The sequence below is a fragment of the Cavia porcellus genome, unplaced genomic scaffold, assembly GCF_034190915.1.
Source record: "Cavia porcellus strain 051 isolate PalLab524CR breed Dunkin Hartley unplaced genomic scaffold, mCavPor4.1 scaffold_2, whole genome shotgun sequence".
Lineage (NCBI taxonomy): Eukaryota > Metazoa > Chordata > Mammalia > Rodentia > Caviidae > Cavia > Cavia porcellus.
Genome location: NW_026947485.1, coordinates 55,111,595 through 55,124,999, shown reverse-complemented (window position 1 = coordinate 55,124,999; position 13,405 = coordinate 55,111,595). Strand labels below are relative to the sequence as shown.

The 13,405-nt window shown below is 34.5% G+C and overlaps 1 long non-coding RNA gene across 1 annotated transcript in view; it reads right to left on the bottom strand.

The window, feature by feature from the left end:
* Positions 1 to 247: 247 nt before the first annotated feature.
* Positions 248 to 13,405, bottom strand: part of LOC134472694 (uncharacterized) — a 73,726-nt gene continuing 60,568 nt past the window's right edge. Inside the window, exon 5 of the long non-coding RNA XR_010042622.1 lies at positions 248 to 2,200. This is a non-coding gene — a long non-coding RNA (uncharacterized LOC134472694). The remainder of the gene's footprint in view (positions 2,201 to 13,405) is intronic.

The window sequence follows — 13,405 nt, the reverse complement described above, 5'->3', positions numbered from 1 at the left end:
TTTACTTTCTGATCCTCCTGTCAAAAAGTAATTAGACTTTCTTATTACTGTAATATTATATGTTTTAAAAGGGATTTATGATACAAATGGGTAAATGCTTTTGCTTCTCGATTTATTTTTTTCTGCTCTATATTTTGTCTCCACGCCAGAAACATACATATATTTATCTAACAAGGGAAAAATGAAAGTAATAAAACATAGATAAGATTAAACTAATATTTTATGACTTTAAGTTTATTTTCCATCTTTCAAGGTCAAATACAACAGGCAAATAAGATTCAAGTTAAATATAAAAAATGCAACAAAGCACAATACATTATAATTCTCATGAAGAATAAAAATTGCTGAGAAGCATTTTATATTTTAATGGAAAAAATAAATCTAACATGAACATGATTTACAAATTGTTTTTGCAACACGCTATTCAGTAAATTATTCCATCCAACCTCACATTCATCACAAGGCATGGCGATTTGCTTAAGCATATTCAAATACCACTTCAAGAAACAATCCTATTATCCAAAAAGCCTTTTTTGTCAGGTTTCATTTTAGCAGTAAGATATATCTCATTTGCTTCTTTACAGTAAGCTGTATTTTAGCTCTTTTATCTATAAGCCTTTGTAGATGAACAAATGAGTTAATTTATTGACTCTGCTTCTAATTTTTAAATTGTTATTTGGCATAGTTTCCTAATTAAATTATTAAAACTTATTATGTGTCTCATCAGTTCGTCAATGTGTGTGTTTCACAGTTGGACAAATGCACATTTAAAAGCAATTCTTATAAAATTATGGATTTCTGTTTCTGATGAATTATCTTTCTAGAAATTAAGACTTACTTTCTATAAAGGTCAGTTTTATGTTTCAATATTTTATTTCCATTTTGTTTTGAAGAAGAAAGGTGCTCAGTCTATGTTTAAGTTAACTTTGTTCTGACTCTACAATTATTTTATCAGCATCAAATTTTCAGGATTTGGGTAACTAACCTATTTTCTTCATAGGGATGCCATTATTCAAAAAATTATCTTCCAAGGTAATAAAGAACAGTGAAAATGATAGAAACTAATAAAAAGCACAAAACAAGACAATTGATCAGAAAAGTTCCTAAAGTATGTTTATTAACATCGCCAATATTTCAGCACTGAGAACTTTTGAATGAAGTTCTTGGTAATGCTTGGCAATGATTATAAACCTACCTGAAGGCAGACTTGTTACTGGAATAAACTGTAATCTCAGTATTGTCTTATCAGGTAAGCAAATAGAAAAGTCACATTTCAGAGATTAATACAGATCTCCTCATTATTTGTGCTTAACGATGCTGTTAGCTATAACTCAGTGGTATCGTTCTGATGGAGGAAAGTATTCTATATTAATGCTAAATAAAATGTATGCTAAGAGTTTGGTTTACTTCGACAGGATTTTTTTCTGAATCAAAATAGACTATAAAGCACATTAACTATACCAGGTTTGATTGGTCTACACACCCAGAGACACTGTTGCACTATGACTTATGGTTTTTCTTTCTCACAGAGGTGTCATGGAAAATTTTAAGCATCAGCTTTAGAAATACGGTACAATTCCACCACAAAAGATTCAAGGACATTGAAAAATAACTCTTTTAGGATTAATAAGTAAAATATAAAAAATGAAGTTGGATTAAAATTTACCTATATGTTTACTGCACTTTCATAAAGAGTGAAATATCTGAATTATAAGGTAATTGGGATTACTCTTAACTGATCATCCAAGTATCAAATGGATTCCAGAACTTCAACTTTCTTTACAGGCCCTATATTTTTGAAAAGTCATATGAGGCTTATCCCATAATTTTATTTGTTAACATAGCTGGCAGTGTGACAACATTACCTACCAGATCAACTGAATTATTACCTGTTTTTCAACAAAATGTTCTTTCATTCTGTTGATATACGCATTCTTTTAACTACATATTTGCTTTTAAATATACAAGTCCTTCTCCCTGGTGTGATGGATTGAATTGCACACTCCCTTACCTATATAAATACATCCACTCCCTGACCTGTGGGACTTATAAGTGTAGCCTTCTCTTCTCTTCTCTTCTCTTCTCTTCTCTTCTCTTCTCTTCTCTTCTCTTCTCATTTTCTTTTGATAAAGGATTTTGCTATGCAGTTCAGGCTGTGCTGGTGACCACAAATTCACAATGACTAATTTTGTACACTTTTCTAAGGGATAAAATGGAAAGTTGGGATTATTAGTACCACCCATTTGAGATTCCCACATTAACTTTAGGAGTGGGTCATCCTCTCCCCACCACTGAGAGTAAAAATAAAATCACTAAGTCTAAAAAAACACTCTAGGGCAAAATCTTTCTTAGTATAAAATCATCTCCACCCTCTTGGTTTACTCCAAGATTATACTTGTCTGTTGAGTTGTAGACCTCTAAGTCTTCAGCCAACTTTGAATCTTTCACTAACCCCAACTATGACTGAAAACACTGTGTCATTCTCTTGGCCCGTCTAAGACTTTGACTTCTCAGTCACTCATCATGTTAATAATTTATCTCTGTTTCTTATTTTAACCCCCTCACCATATCCTTAACACAGGTAATTGGGATTCTTGGCCAGGGGCCCAAATAGACTGGCATTGAACTCATTTTATAGCCAAGGCTAGCCTCGAACTCACAGCAATCCTCCTGCCTCTGCCTCCCAATACTGGGATGATGGGCAGGGACCGACACACCTGGTTGTAGCTTTCTTTTTGACAAAGGAGATTGCATACATAACAAAGGATCTCAAATGAGTTTCACACAGCATTGAACACGGGCCTAAGTTACAGGTTGTTTATAAGAAACAGAGGTAGAGGAGAGCAGAGAAGATGGCTGATAGATAACAGCAGCTACAGAGGCTCTCTGAGATAGCCAGCTTAGATTCCAGGAATGGTGCAGTGTGGGATCCTCAGCAGAGGTAGATATACCCTGCTGACCCAAGAATGAACTAAGCTGAAAGAAAACGATCAGAAATGCAATCCCAATGCTACAAATGGAACAGCTAAAGTCTCGGTGCCACTACTGGAACCCACGTCCCTGGAACCCACAGCTTGAGTTCCCTGCCACTGCTGCATCTGAGTCAGCATAGCAAGGATAGAGATGTGAACACTCTGAGAGTAGGAATTGGCAAACTGAATTGATAGCAGAGATGGCGGGGAGCCCTGCATCCACCTGCGGTGAGTGAGAGGACCCTTCCATAGATTAGGAGCTCCAATGAAGGATATTCTGGGACTGAGCAGACTGGACAGAACAGGGTGCTGCAGTGACTTCAGTCACATATTCCCCTCTCATGCGGGATTGGTGCGGAGCACTTGACCTGGGTGACGCCGCAGACTAAGACCCAATAGGCTAGACCAAACCAGGTCCCTGTGCCTGGCAGTGCATCCTAATGCAGTGAAGCCTTCACCAGGTTGACTGACCTGGAGGGGTGGGCCCAGCATAGGCTGCCCCAGTCAGTGTCTCCCTAGTACAATGCAGTGGGTGGGAACACCTAGCTGGTGCTGTAGCTGACAAAGAAAGAGACTGGGCCTCCTATATATGCCTGAATGGAAGGAACAAAAAATATGAGAAGAGGAGGCAATAAGAAAGGTTCCTTGGTCTGCAATACTGAGAACACTAATTCAGGAAAGGTAAATGCAAAAGAGAATGAGGACAGAAAACATGTGATATCAGCATGGCACCAATAGACATAAAGCGATATCTCTGGGACCTCACAGAAAATTTCAAAAGTGAAGTATTTAACCAAGTAAAGCAAGATATAAGTAGAATAGCTAAAGAAATGCTAAGCACCTCCCAAGCAAAAACAGATGGTGGAATGGAAGAACAGAAAAAAAGAGGAGAATTGTTTGATGGAGAAAATAGAGAAAACATAGAGAACGAGAAGCAGGTTCAAAGAGGTTACCAGGATACTAAAACCTCTATTGAAAGCTGGCATAACAGCTTGAAAGAAACCAATGATAAATTATCTGAACTAGAGGACAAGTTTGTAATGTGGGAGCATAAAAGGAAAAATTTCTTAAAAATAACAAGGAAACAAGCAGTAACAATACAAAGGCTAGAAGATGACAAAAGAATTTATAAGTTAAGAATAAAGAATGTGAGAGAAGAAGCAGGGGTACAAACAAAGGAACTGCAAAAGCTATTCACAGAAATAATGAGGGAAAACTTCCCACACATAGGAAAAGGGTAAGATACTCAGATGTATGAGGCATACAGAACTCCAGCCACCTACAATCAAAACAGAACTACACCCAGGCATATAATAATCAAGATTCCAGAAATCTGATATAAGAACAGCATATTAAAAGCTGTCAGAGACATCACTTACAAGGGAACACCCATCAGAATTACAGCAGACTTCTCGACACAAACCATCAAATCCTGAAGAGTGTGAGACAAAATAATCCAATAATCCAATGAAAGACAATAACATCTAGCCAAGACTGATACATCCTGCACAATTGTCCCTAGAAATTAATAGAGAAACAAGGTGCTTCCAAGATAAAGAGGAACTGGGGGAATTCACAACCACCAACCCAACTCTACAGAAAATATTGCAGGACATTCTAAAGAAAGAGAAAACTCTCAGGATACCAGAAACAGTGGCAGAGAGGCCTCAATGAATGGAGCAGAAAACAAAATGAAAAAAACAAACAGACAACTAATGACAGAAAAAGAGCACAACAGAAACAAGGCAAAGAAGGTTGAATATAATTTATAATATAGATGGCCTAAATACACTAACTTAAGGAATAAAAGAGAGAATTACAGGCAGTGTGGATCAAGAGGGAAGGTCCACCAAGAGACTCTTTATAGGAAATATAATTAGCTTGAAGAAGGTTATATAGACCAAAATCAATATGAGAAAATGGAACTTGAAGTGATATGGAACCAGAGAGTAATAGGGGTAACTGGGCCAGTATTGGAACAGACAGGTTTTAATAAATGAAAAAATATAACTAGAAATCCAGTCTAGGATTGAGAAAGTTCAAAAACACTTAGGTAAATAGCAGGTTGTCCCACCCCCCATATAAAACCATGAGTGATGGGGAGACCCGAAAATACACAGGTCATTCTGGGGGAGTAAAGGGGAGGAATAGTCTTCAAAAAAAAAAAAAAAGCAGAAGATATAGCTAATAGTGTATCAGGAATTAAAACCCTTATTACTCACACCACTCTGCTTGGTTGGAGCTTGTTCCATCCTAGTTTGCATACGAGCACTGGGTCTGAGGACACAGACAGCTAACCCAAAGATATCAGGACATAGCACAGTGGTTATCTTTAGTTTTCTATTAACTCAATCAGGATCCCTGTATGACTTATACTGTTGTATCATGACTGATCTTAGTTAAATCTGACTGGTTTGAATACTGCTTATTATTGACAGATTTTAATCAAAACTGTTAGGTTGCTGGTATCAAGTTGAGGAGTATAGACAACTATACTGAAAATGACAGTGATTCACCACGGTATCCATTCTGATTTGATTACCTGTTTTTGTAGCTCTACACTATCTACAAAGTTGTATTTCTGTTAATTCTGTTATGTACTTTTATGTTCAATTATACTTTATCTGATGATATAGCCAATTTGGTTGATGATAACAAGAAGCAGCATAGTAACCATGGTAGAACTCCTTATACAGCAGTTTTATGTCTTTTTAGTTGTATGTGTCTATGGGAATATATTTAGTTCTGTCCTGCTTTATTCTGTTTCTCCCTCTAATATAGAAAGGATAGAAATACATGTTAGGACTCATGCTTGTGTAAAACCTATAAATAGTTTATGAGAACTGATCTTATGACATATGACGAAATGAACAAATACTTTGAAGGAAAGAAAGGGGCACTGCAGTACCCAGTGCTGATTCCGGAGTGTTATGATGTGAAATACAGCAATATTATTAATCTTTGTTCAGAAGGATTTTAATCTAATAACTTTTTTTTAGCTCTCAACATAAATGAAGATATGGATAAATGTATACATGTCTAAGTGTACAGGATTGATACTCATATTACTTAGTTTTTGAAGGACAGTTGAGCAGAATGGTTTGCAGTCTCCCCGGTTGAATTTCCATTTATAAGTTCCACTTTTATATCTTGAGCAATTATTTGTCGGGGGACAATATGTATACATCAACTAGTGAGTTATTACTGTTTATTTCTTTTCTTTGAAAGTGTGCAATATTTCTGCCCATTTTCTATTCTGTTTTATTTTTCTCTAAATAAATTTAAAAAAAAGAAACAGAGGAAGAAAAGGCTTAAAGACACCCAGAATAGAAAAAAAACTGTGAAAATAGAAGGCAAGACAGGAGTGATTTACCCACAAACCAAGGGATGTCAAGAATTTCTGGTTTCCACCAGCATCTACGAGAAAGGCATGGACCAGATTCTCTATTCCAGTCTCCACAAGGAAACAGCCTGTTTTTTAGAGAAAAAAAGCAAACCAGAAAAAAGGGTAGAAACAATACAGAATTTCAAAAAAAAAGAGTGAGAAATCACTAGTTGATAACTTAGAAGTAGTTATTCGAGTTACAAAATCAAAGCATAAAAAATGAACAGACAAACAATGACAGCAGAAACTATTTTGTTTGATAAACTAACAATAACTTAGAAGGAACAAGTCTTGATGACACTTTGACAATGAGTGTCTGAAGCCCAGAACTGTGACAGAATAAATTTCAACTGCTGTGAATAATGACGTTTGCACTGGTAAGCCTGGTGTGGTGGCGCATGCCTATAATCTCAGCACTCAGGAGGCTGAGGCAGGAGAATCACTGCAAATTCAAGACCAGCCTGAGCTACACAGTGAGCTCAAGCCCAGCATGAACTGTATAACAAGACTGTCTCAAAAAGACCAAAAAAAAAAAAAAAGTTTATCCTGGTAACAGCAGCCAAAAGAAATTAACATATGGGAGTATTTCTACCACCTTTTATGAATGATTTTTGCTTTAGTCTCCTAAAAGCCTTTTCCTCAAAAAGTGCCTTATTTGAATATACCAATACTTGACTGTACCTAGACCTAGTACTCTATCACTGAATTATGTTCAACTTCATTGCATTCACCACACATTACACTTGCATATGTATTTATTACCTGACTTCTTAAAGGACTTTAATATAAACTCTTTAAAGGGCTTTTTGTCTGTTTCTTTTGTTTGATTAAAGCATCCATCCATCAAATCATACCTGTTAGATACATAAGTGGGTTCCAAAATTGCTGAATACATAGTGTATTAATGCATAAATTATCTATTTAAGAGATTCATCCCACTCACTAGCTTCTAAAAACCTAAAAATTTAAGCAGCCTTAGAACACTAGAAAGTATAGGTCAATTTATTATGGAAAGGCAGGTAAAAGAGATACATTATATCATTTGCTGCAGCACATGCATGTGCACACATGCACACACACACACACACACACACACACACACTCCAAATGCTAAGATATTTATGTTCTCACAATTCCATTTAGTCAAGCCACAACTATACGTTTCTCAATCTTTTCTAAGTAACACTCAACATCATGTTGTCTCTGGTTTATTCTTTGCACTCTATTATCTCATCTCTCCTTCCTCTTAAATAAAAAAATACATCTTTTGTTAAAAAGTTTAATTCACTAATTTTAACCCCAAACATAAGCCCCTCAAGTATCACCTCCTAAGCGATTTTCTCCTGTGTTTTACACATTTACAGAGTGCTTCTTACACAATAGTGACAATTTCGTTGAAAACAATTTTTTTATTTTGAAGAAAAAAACCAAAAACAATGGTACAAAATTTCAAAATAAGATTGTAGGAGAGAAACAATTGTTAGTACATTGTGTATTGCTATTTTCAAAGTAGTTGCTCCTATTTCAAGCTATAGACATGGAAAATTGATCAAACAATGCAGACACACATCTTTTATTTCAGTGAACCAATGTCAGTTACTAGTATAACAAAACACATTGTTTGTGTGTGCATATCCCTATTTTTTCCTATTCTCTTCCTTCTTTTCTCCTTTCCCCATTCCAGTTTCTCTTTCCTTTTGAACAGCTTCTTTCTGCTTTACAGTATCTATTGTACATTCTGAATCGTATTTACTTTTTCAGCTTCTTATACTAAGGAGACAACACAATGTTTACATGTGCAAGTTTGATTCATTTTACTTATGGGTATGGCCTCCAATTGCATCAATTTCCCTATAAATATCTCATTTATCATTCTTTATAGCTGAATAGTACTCCATTGTATAAACATACCACATCTTTTCCATCCATTCCTCAATTAATAAGCATTTGGGTTGTTTCCAAGATTTAGCTATTACACATTGTGCTGCTGAAAACATGAGTGAACATATATCACTGTGGTATGATGTTTTTAATTCTTAAGGGAAAATACTCAAACGTAAAATAGCTAGATCAAATGGGACCTCTGATCCTAGTTTTTGAGTATTTCCACAGTGGTTACTCCAGTATACGCACAACAACATTGGAGAAAGATTCCTTTTCCTGCAGTCCCTTTGGCATTTGTTACTGGTTGATTTCTAGAGGATAGCCATTTTTCCTGAGGTGAGATGGAATCTCACTGATGTTTCTATTTGCACCTCTTGAATGACCAGTGATGTCAAACATTTTTTTCATCTATTTATTTGCCATTTGTATTTTTGAAAAGTGTGTATTCATCTCAGATGCTCATTTTTGGATTGGGTCTTTGAATTTGGGGAGTTCAATTTTCTTCAGTTCTTTATATGTTCGACATAAAAGTCCTTTGTCTGAGGGACAGTTGATTAATTCTTTTCCAGTCTGGGTTGTCCTTTTACACTGCTGGTGATATTTTTGATATGAAAAACATTAATAAAATGAGATCCCAGTTATCTATGTAGCCTTATGTTTTCAAGATTTCTATCTGTCTTCTCTTCCTGTAGATTTAGTGTTTCTGTTTTAATATTTAGGTCTTTGATCCATTTTGACTTTAGTTGAGTGCATGGTGATAGGCACGGGTCTAGCTTTAGCCTTTGACTTGTAGAGCCCGTTTTCCCAGCACCATTTATTGAAGAGCCTATCTTTTTCAGTGAACATGTTTGACCCTGTGTCAAAGATAAGGTGGCTAAGCATGTTGTTAGTTGTGTCTGCATTAGAATGTGTTCCAATAGTTCTCAGATATATTAAAGGAATTTGATTTTTTGGTACCAGGAATTGAACTCATGACCTCACACTTGCCAGACAGACTCTGCTGCTGAGCTATTTCCCCAGACCAAAAATAACTTCAAAACTTAAAAATAAAGCTAAGTAAAAGTAGGACATTTAATTTTCTACTAGAGCACTGTTTAATCAGTCCATCTAAGGATTGTTTAATTATATAAAAATGTGCCTTTGATTGACTACTAATTAAAACTATTAAAAGAAGGCAAAATTACAAGTTAATGGTTGTAAATGATATCATTTTAGTAGGACAGGCAATTCTAAAGTGTTATGGACCACTGATGTATAGGACATTAACCAGTTGTGTACCTAATTTAATCATCTTTTCCCAAAAATCTTTCTCCAATGCTTTTATATGTCTCTTCCATAATTCTCCTAACAGCAGCTGCACCATTTTTCTGCTTCCTCATTAATTAGCTTAATAAACACTTGGCATGAGTTCACCCTATATTTGTGTAAAACCATATATGGACGTTCAAAAAACAATAATTTAGCAGATTTTAATACCAAAGACTTTTCAGAGTATTCTTTTAAAGAACTAAAAATGTCCTCCTCTAAACTGAGTGGCATTGCCACCTTTCAGGATATACTTTGGTAGAATTTCCTACCAATATCGCTACACACTGACAGAAACATTTTGATCAATAATACAGAACACAAAATGCCTCTGTTTTACATCTGAATAGAAGATTGTATTTTTCTATTCTGATACTTCTTCTTTTACTTTTTTTTTTTAGCTCAGGTCAAAATTATTTTTTAAAATAATTAAAAGCCACACACAGCCCAGAAAACTGCCTAATTTGACTAGAAAATATTGTAATCCCTTAACCAAAACCGAAGGTAGTAATCCTTATTGTACATTTTCATCATTATGCCACTTTTGTATTTGATATTTTCACAGTCTCAAAATCTGAGGTTAACTTTGATTAACAGGTACTGTAGCAATGTTACTAGGTCAGGAGTAACATGACTGCAGGCTGTCCTCTTTGAAAATGACCTTCCACTTTTATAAACATCACTGAAGTACCAAGACAAATAATATAAACAAAACCCATCAATAGATTATGACGGTGTACTTTAACCATCTTGAGTATTTAAATTAGAATGATCAGAAGCAAAACCTAAGCTCCTTAAGATATGAGAATATGTACATACATTTACATACATAGACATATTTATACACATACAAATATATTATCAAAATTATTGCATACCTTAAAGATATTGATTTATATTAGACTATTTGCTATTTTACTAAATATAAAGATTTGACTGTAGTTGGTTACAGCTAAAACAATGTTATTGATTCTTTAGAATTTTTAATATATGCACCAAAGCATCAAAATATTTATTGTTTCTTCATTTTACATTCATTCTTATGACAATGTTGAAACCCATAAAATGTAATATTTTTGACATACTGACTGGGGAGATTAAAGGCTGCCATTGCCACCAAATATTTTGTATAGGTATGTTTTTTTAGGTAAGTGTATGTACGTGTGTGTTCTGGTAAAGAGAAAACTGGTGATGAAATCTAACAGTTGATTTATAAAACATATTTATCATTGATTTTCTTGACAAATTATATCAAGATTATTGTGAAAAATAAATCTTTTTAACTTTTATAATCTTGATACAATTATTGTTCATTCATTGATTAACCACAAATATATTGTAAGAGTAATATAGAACCTATAAAACATGTTATTCTTCAGTATGAATGCATTGTGGAGAAAAAGAACAAAGCTTTGAATTGTTATTGTTTTCATTTTCATGAGTCCTACTGGCATTTAGTCTGAGCAGTAGTCTCTTCAGAGACCCACTCAATAACAAGCTTTTTCGTAGAAGTCTTCACATTTAGGACACTACAAATTTATGCACATGTGATGATTATTTTCTGAGTTCTAAAGTTTTACTTGCATAAGCATTCAAATAAGAAACTAATAAAAGCAAACTATTCATTTGAAATATGAAAGAGCAAATAACTCCAAAGACTGTAACTTAGTTACTTTTCTTCTTAGTGAGCCAAAATACCCAACAAAGAGTTAAAGGAGGAAAAATTTATTTTAGTTTAGTTAGAGGATTCAGTCCATAGTAGGTTGGCTCAAAGGCCACATGGTAGAGGAGCATCATAGAGGAGAAATAGTCCATGGCAAAGTAGGACAGGCGAAAGACTACAAAGCAGCAGGATAACAAAGCAATTACTTTCTGTCTTTTTATATTTATTCAGGCTACCCACCTTTTGAGTGGTAACACTCACACCCAGGGTGGGACACTGTTAATCCCAGCAGCGCACCGTAATCCCAACATCATATCCTTAATTCCAACACCATATAGGCTAATCCAGCCACTCTGGAAACTACCCTCCCATGGTCACATGAGGCTTGGCATCCAAATGCATGCCATTACATTATTATGCCATAAGATATCTGCTAAGAATTCAGACCTTATCGGCTCTAGGGTTATCAGGGGCTGAGCAAGCATCTCAGGAGCCACCAATATGTCTAGAGATTTGAGAGACAGTAGAAACAAAAACGGAAAGAGGAGGGAGAGGAGCTAAAAAGAAAAACCTTAAGAGAGAAATAAGAAGAGCAGAGTAACTAGGAAAAGATAAACTGCAAAACTTATCAAAAATGCCCTTCCAATTCCAGACTAATACCATTTGGTGAGACCATTTATGCTGGCTGTTACATGGACTAGAAATACATGATCCTTAGCTTTTCACTTTTTATTTAAAAGAAAGTAAATTAAAATGCTGCTGCAGTTTGTATATTCAAACTCTGAAGCTGTTATACATGAAGAGAGGATATTTTGTGTTAATCTAAATAATATCAGAAAAGCCATAAAAATGTAAACATTTATTCTTGTCTTAGAATAGTGGCCCAATTCCTTGCAGAAATCAACTTCGTCCTTCTCCTCATACCTTAGGTTCACTAGCAAATATTGTAGATCCCAACAAGCTGAAATGGGTGTAAAATAAAATTGGTTATATTTTACCTTGTGTGTATTACTCTTCATTATTCAATGATATTATAAAGTTATTCCAAAATAGAGATTCAGTTAGATGGTATGATATATGACAAATAAAGTCATGTACTGATGGATCATACAGCTAATATAAATAGGCACTAACATAATAAGAACATCAAAAATATATATTTAAAATGCTGATAGCTGCACTAATATTAAAGTGATACCAGAGTGTGGGGCATTTTTTACATATAAAAAGTTTACTTCATATTAAAAAGTTTAAAAGGATAGTATTTTGATACAAAATATCTAAATGAGGGAGTCAAGTCACTAGTTGCAAAAATTTTCTGGGTTAGAGTATATATTATGAGACTCAAGCCTGTGCATGATATTTACAACTACTGAGCTAGATGAGAAAAGTTAGAGATTTCTCTGTGTTCACCTCCAGTGAAACTATAAGAAATATTTAAATGCCTAAACTGCTTAAGAATAAGATAGTTAAATCAAACTCAAAGAAATCGTACTGATTCACACCGAAGTCACCCAAGCAGGACCAAAGGAGCCAAAGAAAGTTCTTTAAAGATTCTATTTTTTATTATTTGAAAGGGGGAAAAAAGGTCTGAGCAGGTCACATTTCAATCCAGCCTCTTCTGGTTCGTTGATTTCAAATTATTGAAAGAGGAGTTAAAGGAGCAAAGTTAAATGTATGAGAGCTTAGCAACAATATAAGTCATTTGGTGAAATTTGTTTCCCTTATGTGAACAAAAACCTAAGAACATGAATGATAAGAATAAACAATGTTAAGAAAATTGAGCCCAAAACTACAGATATTAATCTTGCAGAATTAATAAAGATTAGTGCTTTGAGCATACGTTTTAGACTCAGGACAGAAGTAGATTCAGATCCTGAATAAGCGTTTTCTTAGCAGACTTGAGACCCTGGATTCTATCCCCACCACCTTGAGGAGAAAAATAACCCAAATGACTGAATAAAATAAAAAATACATATGAATCCTCCTCATATGAATACAAAAATTCTTCTAAAATTTGATGTTACTTATAAAACTTATTTAGATGTTTTAAATTCTCACATTGAAAAAAATGAGGGCACACAATTAAGATTTATCTGAGGTTATTAAAATATTTCTTTTACTTCAGCACTACTTCAACTTTTATATAGAGCATTCAACTCTTTATATGACCAAAACATCCAAGAATAAACAACA